The sequence below is a fragment of the Ovis aries genome, chromosome 9 (assembly GCF_016772045.2).
Source record: "Ovis aries strain OAR_USU_Benz2616 breed Rambouillet chromosome 9, ARS-UI_Ramb_v3.0, whole genome shotgun sequence".
NCBI lineage: Eukaryota > Metazoa > Chordata > Mammalia > Artiodactyla > Bovidae > Ovis > Ovis aries.
In genome coordinates, this window is record NC_056062.1 from 56,972,959 (window position 1) to 56,987,224 (window position 14,266).

Sequence of the window (14,266 nt, forward strand, 5' to 3'; positions counted from 1 at the left end):
TAAAGAATCTGCCTGCCAACGCAGGAGACACAGGTTAGATCCCTGATCCCTGACACATGCCAGGGATCAACTACGCCTGTGTGCCACCACCACTGAGCCTGCTCTCTAGAGCCCGGGAGCCACAACTACTAAGTCCATGCCCCTAGACCCTGTGCTCTGCAACACAGAGGCCACCACAAGGAGAAGCCCCTGCACTGCAAAGAGAGTAGCCCTGTTCACCGCCACTAGGGAAAAGCCCGCACACAGCAACGAAGACTCAGCACTGCCGAAAATAAATGAAGTTTTTAAAAAAATAGGTGGTTGAAGGTCAGGAATGGTGGCAGTAAGGAGATACCCCTCATCCAAGGTAAGGAGCAGCGGCTGTGCTTTGCTGGAGCAGCCGTGAAGAGATACCCCCACGTCCAAGGTAAGAGAAACCCCAGTAAGATGGTAGGTGTTGCAAGAGGGCATCAGAGGGCAGACACACTGAAACCATACTCACAGAAAACTAGTCAATCTAATCACACTAGGACCACAGCCTTGTCTAACTCAATGAAACCAAGCCATGCCATGTGGGGCAACCCAAGACGGGTGGGTCATGGTGGAGAGGTCTGACAGAATGTGGTCCACTGGAGAAGGGAATGGCAAGCCACTTCAGTATTCTTGCCTTGAGAACCCCATGAACAGTATGAAAAGGCAATATGATAGGATACCAAAAGAGGAACTCCCCAGGTCATTAGGGGCCCGATATGCTACTGGAGATCAGAGGAGAAATAACTCCAGAAGGAACGAAGGGATGGAGCCAAAGCAAAAACAATACCCAGTTGTGGATGTGACTGGTGATAGAAGCAAGATCTGATGCTGTAAAGAGCAATATTGCATAGGAACCTGGAATGTCAGGTCCATGAATCAAGGCAAATTGGAAGTGGTCAAACAAGAGATGGCAAGGGTGAACGTCAACATTCTAGGAATCAGTGAACTAAAATGGACTGGAATGGGTGAATTTAACTCAGATGACCATTATATCTACCACTGTGGGCAGGAATCCCTCAGAAGAAATGGAGTAGCCATCATAGTCAACAAGAGAGTCCGAAATGCAGTACTTGGATGCAATCCCAAAAACGACAGAATGATCTCTATTTGTCTCCAAGGCAAACCATTCAATATCACAGTTATCCAAGTCTATGCCCCAATCAGTAATGCTGAAGAAACTGAAGTTGAACGGTATTATGAAGACCTACAAGACCTTTTAGAACGAACACCCAAAAGAGATGTCCTTTTCATTATAGGGGACTGGAATGCAAAAGTAGGAAGTCAAGAAACACCTGGAGTAACAGGCAAATTTGGCCTTGGAATACGGAATGAAGCAGGGCAAAGACTAATAGAGTCTTGCCAATAAAAGGCACTGGTCATAGCAAACACCCTCTTCCAACAACACAAGAGAAGACTCTACACATGGACATCACCAGATGGTCAACACCGAAATCAGATTGATTATATTCTATGCAGCCAAAGATGGAGAAGCTCTATACAGTCAACAAAAACAAGACCAGGAGCTGACTGTGGCTCAGATCATGAACTCCTTATTACCAAATTCAGACTTAAATTGAAGAAAGTAGGGAAAACCGCTAGACCATTCAGGTATGACCTAAATCAAATCCCTTATGATTATACAGTGGAAATGAGAAATAGATTTAAGGGCCTAGATCTCATAGATAGAGTGCCTGATGAACTATGGACGGAGGTTCGTGACATTGTGCAGGAGACAGGGATCAAGACCATCCCCATGGAAAAGAAATGCAAAAAAGCAAAATGGCTGTCTGGGGAGGCCTTACAAATAGCTGTGAAGAGAAGAGAGGCGGAAAGCAAAGGAGATAAGGAAAGATATAGGTATCTAAATGCAGAGTTCCAAAGAACAGCAGGAAGAGATAAGAAAGCCTTCTTCAGCGATCAATGCAAAGAAATAGAGGAAAACAACAGAATGGGAAGGACTAGAGATCTCTTCAAGAAAATTAGAGATACCAAGGGAACATTTCATGCAAAGATGGGCTCGATAAGGGACAGAAATGGTATGGACCTAACAGAAGCAGAAGATATTAAGAAGAGGTGGCAAGAATACACTGAAGAACTGTACAAAAAAGATCTTCACAACACAGATAATCATGATGATGTGATCACTCATCTAGAGCCAGACATCTTGGAATGTGAAGTCAAGTGGGCCTTAGAAAGCATCAGTACAAACAAAGCTAGTGGAGGTGATGGAATTCCAATTGAGCTGTTTCAAATCCTGAAAGATGATGCTGTGAAAGTGCTGCACCCAATATGTCAGCAAATTTGGAAAACTCAGCAGTGGCCACAGGACTGGAAAAGGTCAGTTTTCATTCCAATCCCAAAGAAAGGCAATGCCAAAGAATGCTCAAACTACCGCACAATTGCACCCATCTCACATGCTAGTAAAGTAATGCTCAAAATTCTCCAAGCCAGGCTTCAGCAATACGTGAACCATGAACTCCCTGACGTTCAAGCTTGTTTTAGAAAAGGCAGAAGAACCAGAGATCAAATTGCCACCATCCGCTGGATCATGGAAAAAGCAAGAGAGTTCCAGAAAAACATGCATTTCTGCTTTATTGACTATGCCAAAGCCTTTGACTGTGTGGATCAGAATCAACTGTGGAAAATTCTGAAAGAGATGGGAATACAGACCACCTGACCTGCCTCTTGAGAAACCTATATGCAGGTCAGGAAGCAACAGTTAGAACTAGACATGGAACAACAGACTGGTTCCAAATAGGAAAAGGAGTACGTCAAGGCTGTCTATTGTCACCCTGCTTACTTAACTTCTATGCAGAGTACATCATGAGAAACGCTGGACTGGAAGAAACACAAGCTGGAATCAAGATTGCCGGGAGAAATATCAATAACCTCAGATATGCAGATAACACCACCCTTAGGGCAGAAAGTGAAGAGGAACTGAAAAGCCTCTTGAGGAAAGTGAAAGAGGAGAGTGAAAAAGTTGGCCTAAAGCTCAACATTCAGAAAATGAAGATTATGGCATCCGGTCCCATCCCTTCATGGGAAATAGATGGGGAAACAGTGGAAACGGTGTCAGACTTTATTTTGGGGGGCTCCAGAATCACTGCAGATGGTGACCGCAGCCATGAAATTAAAAGACGCTTACTGCTTGGAAGAAAAGTTATGACCAACCTAGATAGCATATTCAAAAGCAGAGACATTACTTTGCCGACTAAGGTCTGTCTAATCAAGGCTATGGTTTTTCCGGTGGTCATGTATGGATGTGAGAGCTGGACTGTGAAGAAGGCTGAGCACCAAAGAATTGATGCTTTTGAACTGTGGTGTTGGAGAAGACTCTTGAGAGTCCCTTGGACTGCAAGGAGATCCCACCAGTCCATTCTGAAGGAGATCAACCCTGGGGTTTCTTTGGAAGGAATGATGCTAAAGCTGAAACTCCAGTACTTTGGCCACCTCATGTGAAGAGTTGACTCATTGGAAAAGACTCTGATGCTGGGAGGGATTGGGGGCAGGAGGAGAAGGGGACGACCGAGGATGAGATGGCTGGATGGCATCACGGACTCGATAGATGTGAGTCTGAGTGAACTCTGGGAGACGGTGATGAACAGGGAGGCCTGGCGTGCTGCGATTCATGGGGTCGCAAAGAGTTGGACACGACTGAGCGACTGAACTGAACTGAATTGAGAAGATTAAATGAGAAAATGTACACGAGTACCAACATACAGCCTCACTAGAGTCAGGGTTCCATGGGTGTTAGCCATTATTAACCTTCAAGTTCATGAACACGCTCATAGCACATAACCCCCATGAAAGAGGAAAGCGTTAGGCTTCCTCACTTGTTCTTCTTATTCAGCACCAGCATTAGCAGTTGTTGCTTTTCTTTGGGGGTGTGTGTGTGTGTGTGGTGCTGATGGTATTACTTTTCTTAAAGATACAGTTGTAACTTCACAAGAGGTGCTCTGAAGGAGGTGGCAACTGTGTGCGAGGAGCAGCTGCTGGGCTCCTCACTAGTGCCACATGTTGGCGCCTTGGCAAGGATGTGGCTCATGACATCATGACTCTTGAGGTCCCCCCACAAGCGGCCAAAGCCTCCAGTGACCATTTGGATTTTATTTCTGCTCTCAGCCCTCATTGCTGCACTACTAGCTATGTGCTCAGGGCTCTTTTCAGTTCAGTTCAGTCGCTCAGTCGTGTCTGACTCTTTGTGACCCCATGCACTATAGCACGCCAGGCCTCCCTGTCCATCACCAACTCCCGGAGTCCACCCAAAGTCATGTCCATGGAGTCGGTGATGCCATCCAACAGTCTCATCCTCTGCCATCACCTTCTCCTCCCGCCTTCAATCTTTCCCAGCATTAGGGTCTTTTCAAATGAGTCAGCTCTTCACATCAGGTGGCCAAAAGGGCTCTTTTAGTTCCTGGAAATACAGTTTCGAGAAAACTCGGCAGAGACTCTGCCCTCCTGAGCTGTGCTCTGTTGGAGAATCAGACCTTCATCAGACACATGGATAAACATAAACTTAGCTTCCCAGGTGGCTCAGGGGTAAATAGGCCTGCCATTTCAGGAGACCTGGGTTCGATCCCTGGGTGGGGAAGATCCCCTGGAGAAGGAAATGGCAACCCACTCCCGTGTTTTTTCCTGGAAAATCCCACGGACAGAGGAGCCTGGTGGGCTACAGTCCATGGGGTCACAAGAGTCAGACACGACTCAGTGACTAAACCACCGCACATATGTGACAAATGCAGGTAGGAGGGTCTGGACTGGGGGCTTCTGGCTAACAGGAGTGCTCCCAGCTCAGGAATGGAAGGGGCACTGGCCGTGGCCTCTCTGAGGGTGTGGACGAGCCTGTGCGGGAGCACAGGCCAGGCTGCCTTCAGAAGCAAGGCTGAGGGCCGTGTGGAGGGCCAGCTGGGTCTGGCAGGCCTCCCTTGGGGAGGGGCAGCTGGGTCGGGCCTGCGGAGTTCTCTAAGGCTCTTATCTTAAAGGCCTGGGAAGCACTGAGGTGTTTCCAGCAGGATCGGGTAGGGAGAGGTCAGGTCAAGTTGAGCTGATGCTATCAGATTTACTTTTCAAAAAGCTCACCCTGGCTGCCGCGTGGAAAATGAGTTTCTGGGGTTTGACAACTGATCTTTTATCTGAGGAATTGATTGCCTGGTGACTGTGGCAGCAGGTTGCGGGATGACAGAACCTGTGACATGAAGAGGCAGTCAGGGGGTGTGTGCAGCATCGGCGGACGCGGCCCCAGGCCTGGGGTCTCCGCACGGGTGGGTGCGGCTGGCCGGCCCTGAGCGCTTGGCCCTGGCCTGCGCCGACAAGCCCGGCTATTGTTCATGCCTCAAGAAGCGTTTTTCTTCTTTTGAAACACGTCATGCCTGAATGCCATCTGCTTGGAGGGTGTGTACAAACACGGTCTCCCCTGGCTAACCCACCAGCTAACAGAAAAGTGTTTTACACCCTAGAGAGCCATAAAAGACATTTATCTGCAATTAAAATGCTGTAGTAAGAAAACGGAAATAAAAATGAATACCACATCCCTTAGATTAGAACTAATCTAGTTCCTTAGCAACCACTGAAATCTGCTGTCTAGACCGAGTTCAATTACTTTTAAAACTTGTGGTAGTCTTCAGACCAGGAATAAAGTCTGAAAATAAACTCTCTCCCACTAGAATGGGCACAGTGACATCTTCAATCCTGGAATTCTGGGAGAGCTTTCCCTGAGAGTTTGGATAACTGGACTCAGTCACTGTTAAATGCGATTAAAAAGCACAAAAACTTCATTTTCTTTCTAAAGGGATCTTGTAGCAAAAGTGGTCCTCTTCCCTTAAGTTTCATTTTAGCTGTTGTTTCCTTCAAGACCACAAGGAAGATGAGAGAAGCTGCCCATTTTATTACGGTGTCCAGTGGCCCTGATCAAACAAGATGGGAAAATGAGAGCAAACACATCATAATACGCGAGGCAACACAGGTCAGTACTTCTGACACTATCTGTGGGGAAGGATAATTTTTAAGAAATTTCTAATCAGTCATGGATCAATACTTCTGTCAAATACAAGGGGGAAAATGACCCGTGGAAGATATGCATGCTAAGTCGCTTCAGTCGTGTTTGATTTTTGTCGACCACATGGACTGTAGGCTGCCTGGCTCCTGTCCATGGGGATTCTCCAGGCAAGAATACTGGAGTAGGTTGCGGTGCCCTCCTCCAGGGGATCTTCCCAACCCAGGAGTCGAACCCGTGTTTCTTATGTCTCCTGCATTGGCAGATGGGTTCTTTACTACTAGTGCCAGTGGAAGGTGTCGTCATGTCAAACTGCTATGCAAATTAAGCTGCTGCTTCCTCTCAATTTCTGTGCCCAGCTCACTGTGGGCTGATGACAGGCTGCAGACTGGCACTGGTCCATGGAGCGCCCATGAGTACGTGGCACTAGGCAACTGCTTTGATGTCCATTTCACTTTGCCTGAAAAGTCAACACTCAGTCCCCTCCCTCTTTCTCCCACTTGCTGCTCTGCTCCCCTTGGGTCCTCCCACCACCCTTGTCACTCTGCACCTTGGGGCCCACGTTCCATCGTCAGTAATCCTTTACCCTCTCCCCTCTCCTGTATCTGGGCTTTCCTCTGAGGTTAATCTATTCTGTCAGTTTCCTGTCAGTCTCACTGAGGTCCGGCAGGGATGCCCACCTTTGACCTGCCCCATAGGAGACCATCCCCCTTCGCCCTCATGCAGAAACTCCTGGGCTTCTGAGGCTCAGCTGTGCACCTACCTGACTCTCTCCTTCTTTTTGTCTCAGCCATCACCAGCCTTTCTAACAGCACCTCTCTCCCGAAACAGTCATCTAATGTTTTGGCAAACACATTATAGCCATTATTTTTTAAATAATTTATAATTATAGCTATGATCTTAGGAGACTGATTGAAAGCATCCAATAACCTAACTTCTGTGCCCCTAGCCCCCCAATATTCAGCCTAGTGCTGAGCTTAAGGAAAGATCCTGCAGCAAAGTAGACTGAGGGTTAATTCCCAGCAACTCCATCTACTAGATGAGTGATTTTAGGCAAATCTTGTAGCTTTATGCAGCTTCATTCCTCTTGCATAAACTGGGAATAATAATAATACTGACCTCACAGGGTTCTGGAAGAATTAAATAATTTATGTATACTACCTGACCTATACTACGCGTGTGTGTGAGCATGCATAGTCATATATGACTCTTTGTGACCCCATGGACTGCAGCACGCCAGGCTTCTCTGTCCATCACCAAATTCTGGAGGTTGCTCAAACTCATGTTCATCAGTTGGTGATGCCATCCAACCATCTTATCTTCTGTTGTCCCCTTCTCTTCCTGCCTTCTGTCTTTCCCAGCTTCAGGGTCTTTTCCAATGCCATCAAACCATCTCATCCTCTGTCGTCTCCTTCTCCTCCTGCCTTCAATCTTTCCCAGCATCAGGGTCTTTTCCAATGAGTCAGTTCTTCACATCAGGTGGTTAAAGTCCTGGAGCTTCAGCTCCAGTATTAGTCCTTCCAGTGAATATTCAGGACTAATTTCCTTTAGGATTGATAGTCCATGTTGCTGCAAATGGCAAAATTTTATTCTTTTTTATGGTTGAGTATATTCCATTCTGGGCTTCCCTGGTGGTTCAGATGGTAAAGTACCTGTAGCTTAGATGGTAAAGAATCTGCCTGCAATGCAGGAGACCTGGGTTTGATCGCTGGGTCGGGAAGATCCCCTGGAGAGGGGAAAGGGAACCCACTCCAGTATTCTTGCCTAGAGAATCCCATGGAGAGAGGAGCCTGGTGGGCTACAGTCCATGGGGTGGCAAAGAGTGAGTGACCAACACTACTCCTGTTATATTCCATTGTAATATATACTATATCTTCTTCATCCATTCATCGGTTGATGGACTCTTAGGTTGCTTCCAGGTCTTGGCTATTGGGAATAGTGCTACTATGAACATAGAGTTTCATGTATCTTTTTGAATTATGATTTTTGGTAAACAGCAGATACTCTAACTTCCTACATTTTATAGTAAATTAAGGCCACCAGGCATGCACTCTTGCAGTTTGCCTCTTTACCTCCTTTCTTCGGCATCACAAGTAGGTTCAAGTGTTGCTTTTCCTGCTTGAAGCCATGCCTCCGTCTGGCCCATCGTCATCCTCCTCCAAGAGCCTGCTCCTTCTTCTGTGCCCACTAGCTTCTCTCTCCGTCCACTAACAATGCTTAAGGGTTTCTTCCCACCGCACTCAGCGTCACGAGGCAGGAATGAATGGGGTAGGATAGGAATGAGGACAGGGCTCGGAGATCACAAGGGACAAGAAACTCTCAAGGAGGGACAGGCTTATAGCGTCAAAGGCAGTGGAGACCAAGCCCGTCAGGACCAATGGAACTAGCAGCCAGCAAACAGAAGAAACCAGTAGCAGTGGAAGCGGGGTTGCTGAGGGCTGAGGAGTGAATGGTTACTGGGAGGTGAGAAATTCAAGGCAGGGATCCTAAATGACTTTGGAAAGAAGCCTGGCGGTGAAGGGAAGAAGGCTGCTGTTCCTGGAGGAAGTTAGAAGGTATGTGTTTGTCTTCAGATGGACGGGCTCTATGCTCAGCTGCTTCAGTCGTGTCCGACTCTTTGCGACCCTGTGGACTGTAGCCTGCCAGGCTCCTCTGTCCATGGGATTCTCCAGGCAAGAATCCTGGAGTGGGTTGCCATGCCATCCTCCAAGGGATCTTCCTGACTGGGGGATCCAACTCTTGTCTGCCTGTGTCTCCTGCATCGGAGGTATATTTTTACCCACAGAGCCACCTGCGAAGCCCAAATGGGAGTCTAGTGCATTTGAATGCTGATAAGAAAGGGCCAGTAGCATGGAGAGGCTGGAGATCCAGGAGAGAAGGGATAATAAATGGACAAGGTCTTTACTAAGGCTGCATAGAGTGGGGTCCCCAGCTCAAATGGAATTCACTTTATACACAGGCAGGAGCATCGCCTCTATAACGAGCGAGCAGGACACTGGTGGCCTGGGCGCAGGCACATGTGTAGTGTGGACTTGGGGACTTGATGATGTGTCTTTATGGAGGTTTTTTGCTTTAATTCTTTCCTCAGAAGCAGACACGTTTCTCCGTGGGGAGTGGGGGAGGGGGCCCTGGAGGGCTGAAGGTTTGACATCACAGTTATGAATAAGGAGAGAGAAATCTGAACAGGATCCCACAAGACAGCCATCAAGAACAGCTCTGCTGAAAGGCGAGGGTAGGGGCTTTAACAGCTGCAGCAAGAGGGTAGGGGGGCAGCTGCTGGATTTTCCTGGGGGGTGGGGGGTTTGATGAAGAGGTGTGCAGAGGGGGCCATGGGATCTTGGTTTAAGAAATGAGTGAAGGCTGAGAGGCTGAAAGATGGGGGAGTGAATGGAGAGAAACCAGAGATCTTAATGAGATCTAAATACAAGCACGGTGGGAGCAACAGAGAGGAAGGGCTGAAAGAACTGGACGTTATGAGCAGGCATGGAGTACTGGAGATGGAGATTCTAGAGAGAGAGAGAGGAATCGTGGGAGACAGCAGGGCCAGGGCGTGGCCACAGGAGAAGCGCAGAGGCGGAGGAGGGATGAAGTCACTGCATCATGAACGGTGAGGCTGCCTATATAATGGTCGCTCATGTCACCCAGGAGAGGAAAGCTGCGAGCAAGTGATGCAAGCCTTCAGAAAAGGGTGAGTGACCAGGATGTCAGGAGAGTCGAGCCAGGGGAGAGGCGGAGGGGCCTCAAGCAGCAGGAGGTTTATGCGGGAGTGCAGGAGCTGACAGCTTGTTAGCAGCCGTGGGGACTGGGAGACATTCCTTCCTGTGAGATTCCCCACCGCTTTCAGGATGAGATTCACACTCCTGTGCACGAAGCACAGGCAGGAGACACGTGGCCCTCTCTAGCGGGGTCGCTGCATCTCGCCCCCATTTCAGCTCAGGTGCTCCGCAGGGCTTCCCTTGTGGCTCAGCTGGTAAAGAATCTGCCTGCAATGCGGGAGACCCTGGTTCAATTCATGGGTTGGGAAGATCCCCTGGAGAAGGGAAAGGCTACCTGCTCCAGTATTCTGGCCTGGAGAATTTTAGCGACTGTATAGTCCATGGGGTTGCAAAGAGGTGGACACGACTGAGCCACTTTCACATTCATTTTCCACAGGGCAGCTCCCCAGTGGTGGCCACACCATCCTCTCTGTTCCTTGGCTTTGGGAGCAAGCTTCCTCCGGGTTCCCCCCCACCCCGCCTGTCTCACCCTTGCACCGTCAGCTCAGTCCCACTCCCTGGAGGCCTGTGGACCCTCACCCGGCCAGCCAGCTGCCCCAGCACCTGTGCTGCGTGGTCAGGTGCTCGCTCCCCTTCGGCCCTGGACATCACAACTGTCTGACATCTATTGCAATGGAGCACAAAACCTGGCTTAAGGTCAACTCTTCGTAAAGAGTTTTGGGAGGAATCAGTGTCAAGTAGAGGCGGTGGGCAGTGGCTGACGGGTGGCAAAGAGCAACACAGCAAGCCCAGCTGAAAATCTTACGCCCTTTTCTTCCGCTCATTAGACCTGGTAATTCATTCAGTTCCTCAAGAGGAAAACAATTTCTCAAAAATTCAGCTATTAAATAAATCATTCACATGAATATTTTTTTTTACTGGCTCCAAATAGTACGGGCCTATCTGCAGAATTCACGTGTGTCCGGTGTCTAGGCTCCTGCTCTGTATTCACCAAGGCCCGCAGACCCATCAGTGAACTCTGGGATGGCAGCAATAACATTATTAAATAATAAGTTCCAATTCCCCTGAAAACAATTCTGTGTGATGAGCTGGACTTCTGCATGTGAGCAGGCTGCCGAGTGTGGCTCCGGGAAGCATCGAGAACACCCCTGATGGCCTTTTTGCTGTGTGGGTTTGCGCTTTTGATTGCAGTCAGTGTGTTCTCCCGGAGCCATGAGGCTAGGCTGAAATCCACACAGTCTTCTCTGCACACAAAGCCTCCTATAAATGTGGAAGTGCCCTTCTGGGATGGCCTTTTAGGCAGCAGATAGAAGACCAGAGAGGATGTGTCAAATCCTCTCTTGTGACAATGTATGTGTGTGTGTGTGTGTATATCTGTGTATCTTCATGCCTGTGTCTTTCTGGGTTGATGTCCTTTGTGGGTCTATGTGTGAAAGCCTTTCTGTGTATCCGTGAATTTGTGCGTGTGTGTCCTGTGTCTGAGTGGGTTGATGTCCTGAGTATGTATGTCTGTGTGTGTGTGTCTGTGAGTGTGTACATGTCCTGTGTATTCTCATGTATGAGTCTGTGTGGGTTGATGTCCTATGTGGGTCTGTGTGTGAAAGCCTTTCTGTGTAGCTGTGAATGTGTGTCTTGTGTGTATGTATGTAACTTTGTGACCATGTCTCTCTAGGTTGATGTCCTTTGTGGATCTGTGTAGGTCTCTCTGTGTGTCTGTGAATGTGTGAGTGTGTGTCCTGTGTGTGTATCTTCGCGTCTGTGTGGGTTGATGTCCTGTGTGGGTCTGTGTGTGAAAGCCTTTCTGTGTAGCTCTGAATGTGTGAGTGTGTGTCTTGTGTGTATGTATGTAACTTCGTGACCGTGTCTCTCTAGGTTGATGTCCTTTGTGGGTCTGTGTGGGTCTCTCTGTGTGTCTGTGAATGTGTGAGTGTGTGTCCTGTGTGTGCATCTTCATGTCTGTGTGGGCTGATGTCCTGTGTGGGTCTGTGTGTCTGTCTACATGTGTGCTCTGTGCACAGAGAAGGGGATGGAGGGAGCTGCAGGTGACCATAGTCCCAGACCTGTCTCCTGCCCAGAACAGTGGCCTCTTTCTTCCTGGCCTCTGGATGGCCAGGTTCTTCCTGACTCTGTCTATTCCAGAAGCACCTGCCTGCCTCTCAGCAATTGCCAGGCAAGGTAGTCAGACTATCTGGAAAGGACCCATGGATGTTTTAGCGGGTTTTTGCCTGGGCTGCTGTCTGTCTTCCCAGGTGGTGCTAGTGGTAAAGAACCCGCCTGCTGATGCAGGAGACATAAGAGATGTCTGTTCGATCCCGAGGTCGAGAAGATCCCCCAGAGAAGGGCATGATCCACTCTGGTATTCATGCCTGGAGAATCCCCACGGACAGAGGAGCCTGGTGGGCTACAGCCTATGGAGTCACAGAGAGCTGGTCACAACTGAAGTGACTTAGCATGCATGCATGCTGTCTGTCAGCCAGTCAGTCCCTGAGTTCTAGGGAGCACCTGGTTGGGCAGCGCCTGCCATGTGGGCAGAGGTGGTGGGTCCCAGGCTAACGGAGTTGAAGCTCAGGTCATTCATGTCATCTGCAGGTTAACAGGCTGCAGATCACATGTCACAGTTATCCTCAAGAAGAAAAAAGCGTGATCACAATTGCATCTCTCACTCTTACTTTCACATCCAAATCAGGTCATTCCAGACTTTCTGGTGGGGTTAATTACACTGTTGCTCCAAGGCCTGAAATCCATTTAGGCCTCAGTGATAGATATGCAACAAGAAATGAAGGTTTACTCTATAGCACAGGAAACTATAGTCAATATCTTATAATAACCTATAATAGAAAATAATCTGAAAATAATAACATGTGTATGTATAACTGAACCGCATTGCTGTGTACTTGAAACACTGTAAGTCAACTATACTTCAATTATATATATATATATATACATATATATATATAAATTCACAAGTTTTAAGATTTAAAAAAACAATTTCCAGCTACACTGATGGGAATAACAGTTATTTCATGAGGAAAGTTTGGAAAAAACCAATCGAGTGTTTTCTGGTTTGCCAATTTAGGGGAAAAGTGATTTTTTTCTCTAGATATTTAATTTTTAAAGTGAGGTTTAAAAATACTGTTTCTTATTTCTGTTGCTTCTCTTTCCTGAGTGGGTATCATTATTATGCTGGCAACTGGTCTAAGTGTGGGTGAGGAGTGGCCATTGTAGCTGTCTTACCTGACTTTTTCCAAAGAGAGAGGCTCCTATTGTTTCCAAGCAAGCCGCCCCATAAGGCTTCTTGGGAACAAGAGGAAGCCCCCTCTCCGATGGAGAAGGCAGCTTTGTACACATTGCTGCCCATGTACTACAGGCACCAGGGCACCTGCCCTGCCTCCCAGGAGTGGCCACTCGAGCTGAGCAGACGAAAGCTGTTAGCAGGTCAATGGGCTAGCTCACTCCCCTGCTCCAGGCTGGAGCGGGGGTGGGGAGTAGGGGTGTGGGGTGTGGATATGGAGCTTGTTGCTCTCTTTATAAATTTTGGTTTATTTCGTCTTTAGCTTGTCCGGGGCCTGCTTGCAGACTTCAGTCACTTCTGGCTACACTCATGGCAGGACTGATGTGTGCACTGGTTCATGGACAAACTGGTATGTATGTAAATGAATTAACTCCTTTTTAAACTGCTCATTTCAGATTTGACTTAAAAAAAAAAAGAAGAAAAATGTAATCTTTTTTTCAAAAACATCTTTTTTCTAATAACAGATAATATTTATTGAGCATTCCCAATGCCAAATGCTAATATACATTATTTGAAATGGTCACTTTATTGATATTACTGCCCCATTTACAAATGTGGAGACTGTGGTAATTTCCTAAGGGCGCTTGGACAGTCTGCTAGCCCTGCCTTATTCCAGTGGTCCAATAGGAGTGTCACACCACACACGAATGCCATTTTCATGATCTGTTCTGTAACCTTGTTTGAAATTTGAGACATGCTTGTCCCCTTCTATAAGTGCAATATATTGGTGAGGTTAGCATGATCTGTTTTAGATTACATGTTTTGTTTTTTCCTATATCACACTTCAAATTATCTTATAATGAAAGGTTTTCTTTATATATATGGGTGATTCCACATTAATGAGAATATAAAAGTTCAAGTAGACAAAAATAGATTTAATTTTAGGCTTATTCATTTTTAAAGGGGTTTGGCTTTCAAAAAGATTCTCTATGGATTTTCTTTAAATAGAATTCTTATAACAATCTTAAAATATTTTGAATGATTAAATTTCAGTTCAACTCATCCACCCAAATTCTAACCCCTACACAAGTACCTGTTATATACTGTTAAGTTGAACCATATGAAATTGCTGATATTCACTCTTTTCTAATATACCAAAGTGGCAGTTTCATAAGGTTCAATCTGATATCTGCTCTTATCAAACATTTATTTTTAGTTTCAAAGGCTAGAAGTGAACCAGTTTATCCTCAATTTAAATCGATTGCTTGAGATCAATAAGCCTGACAGTGGTTCTTTCCTGAAGCGTGTACTGTG

At 47.1% G+C, this 14,266-nt stretch overlaps 1 protein-coding gene and 1 long non-coding RNA gene across 6 annotated transcripts in view; one reads left to right on the forward strand and one right to left on the reverse strand.

Moving 5' to 3' along the window:
- ZNF704 (zinc finger protein 704) overlaps nt 1-14,266 on the reverse strand; it is a 256,382-nt gene that overhangs the window by 64,806 nt on the left and 177,310 nt on the right. The gene's annotated exons all lie outside the window — the stretch shown is intronic.
- The window catches only part of LOC121820343 (uncharacterized), a 29,975-nt gene continuing 21,052 nt past the window's right edge, over nt 5,344-14,266 (forward strand). The window contains exons 1-3 of one of the 4 annotated variants that reach the window (XR_009594969.1): nt 9,586-9,692; nt 10,157-10,552; nt 13,275-13,361. This is a non-coding gene — a long non-coding RNA (uncharacterized LOC121820343). Of the gene's footprint in view, nt 5,975-9,585; nt 9,693-10,156; nt 10,553-13,274; nt 13,362-14,266 lie in introns of those variants that run through there. The other 3 variants (XR_009594970.1, XR_006060843.2, XR_006060845.2) reach the window with 3 other exon arrangements.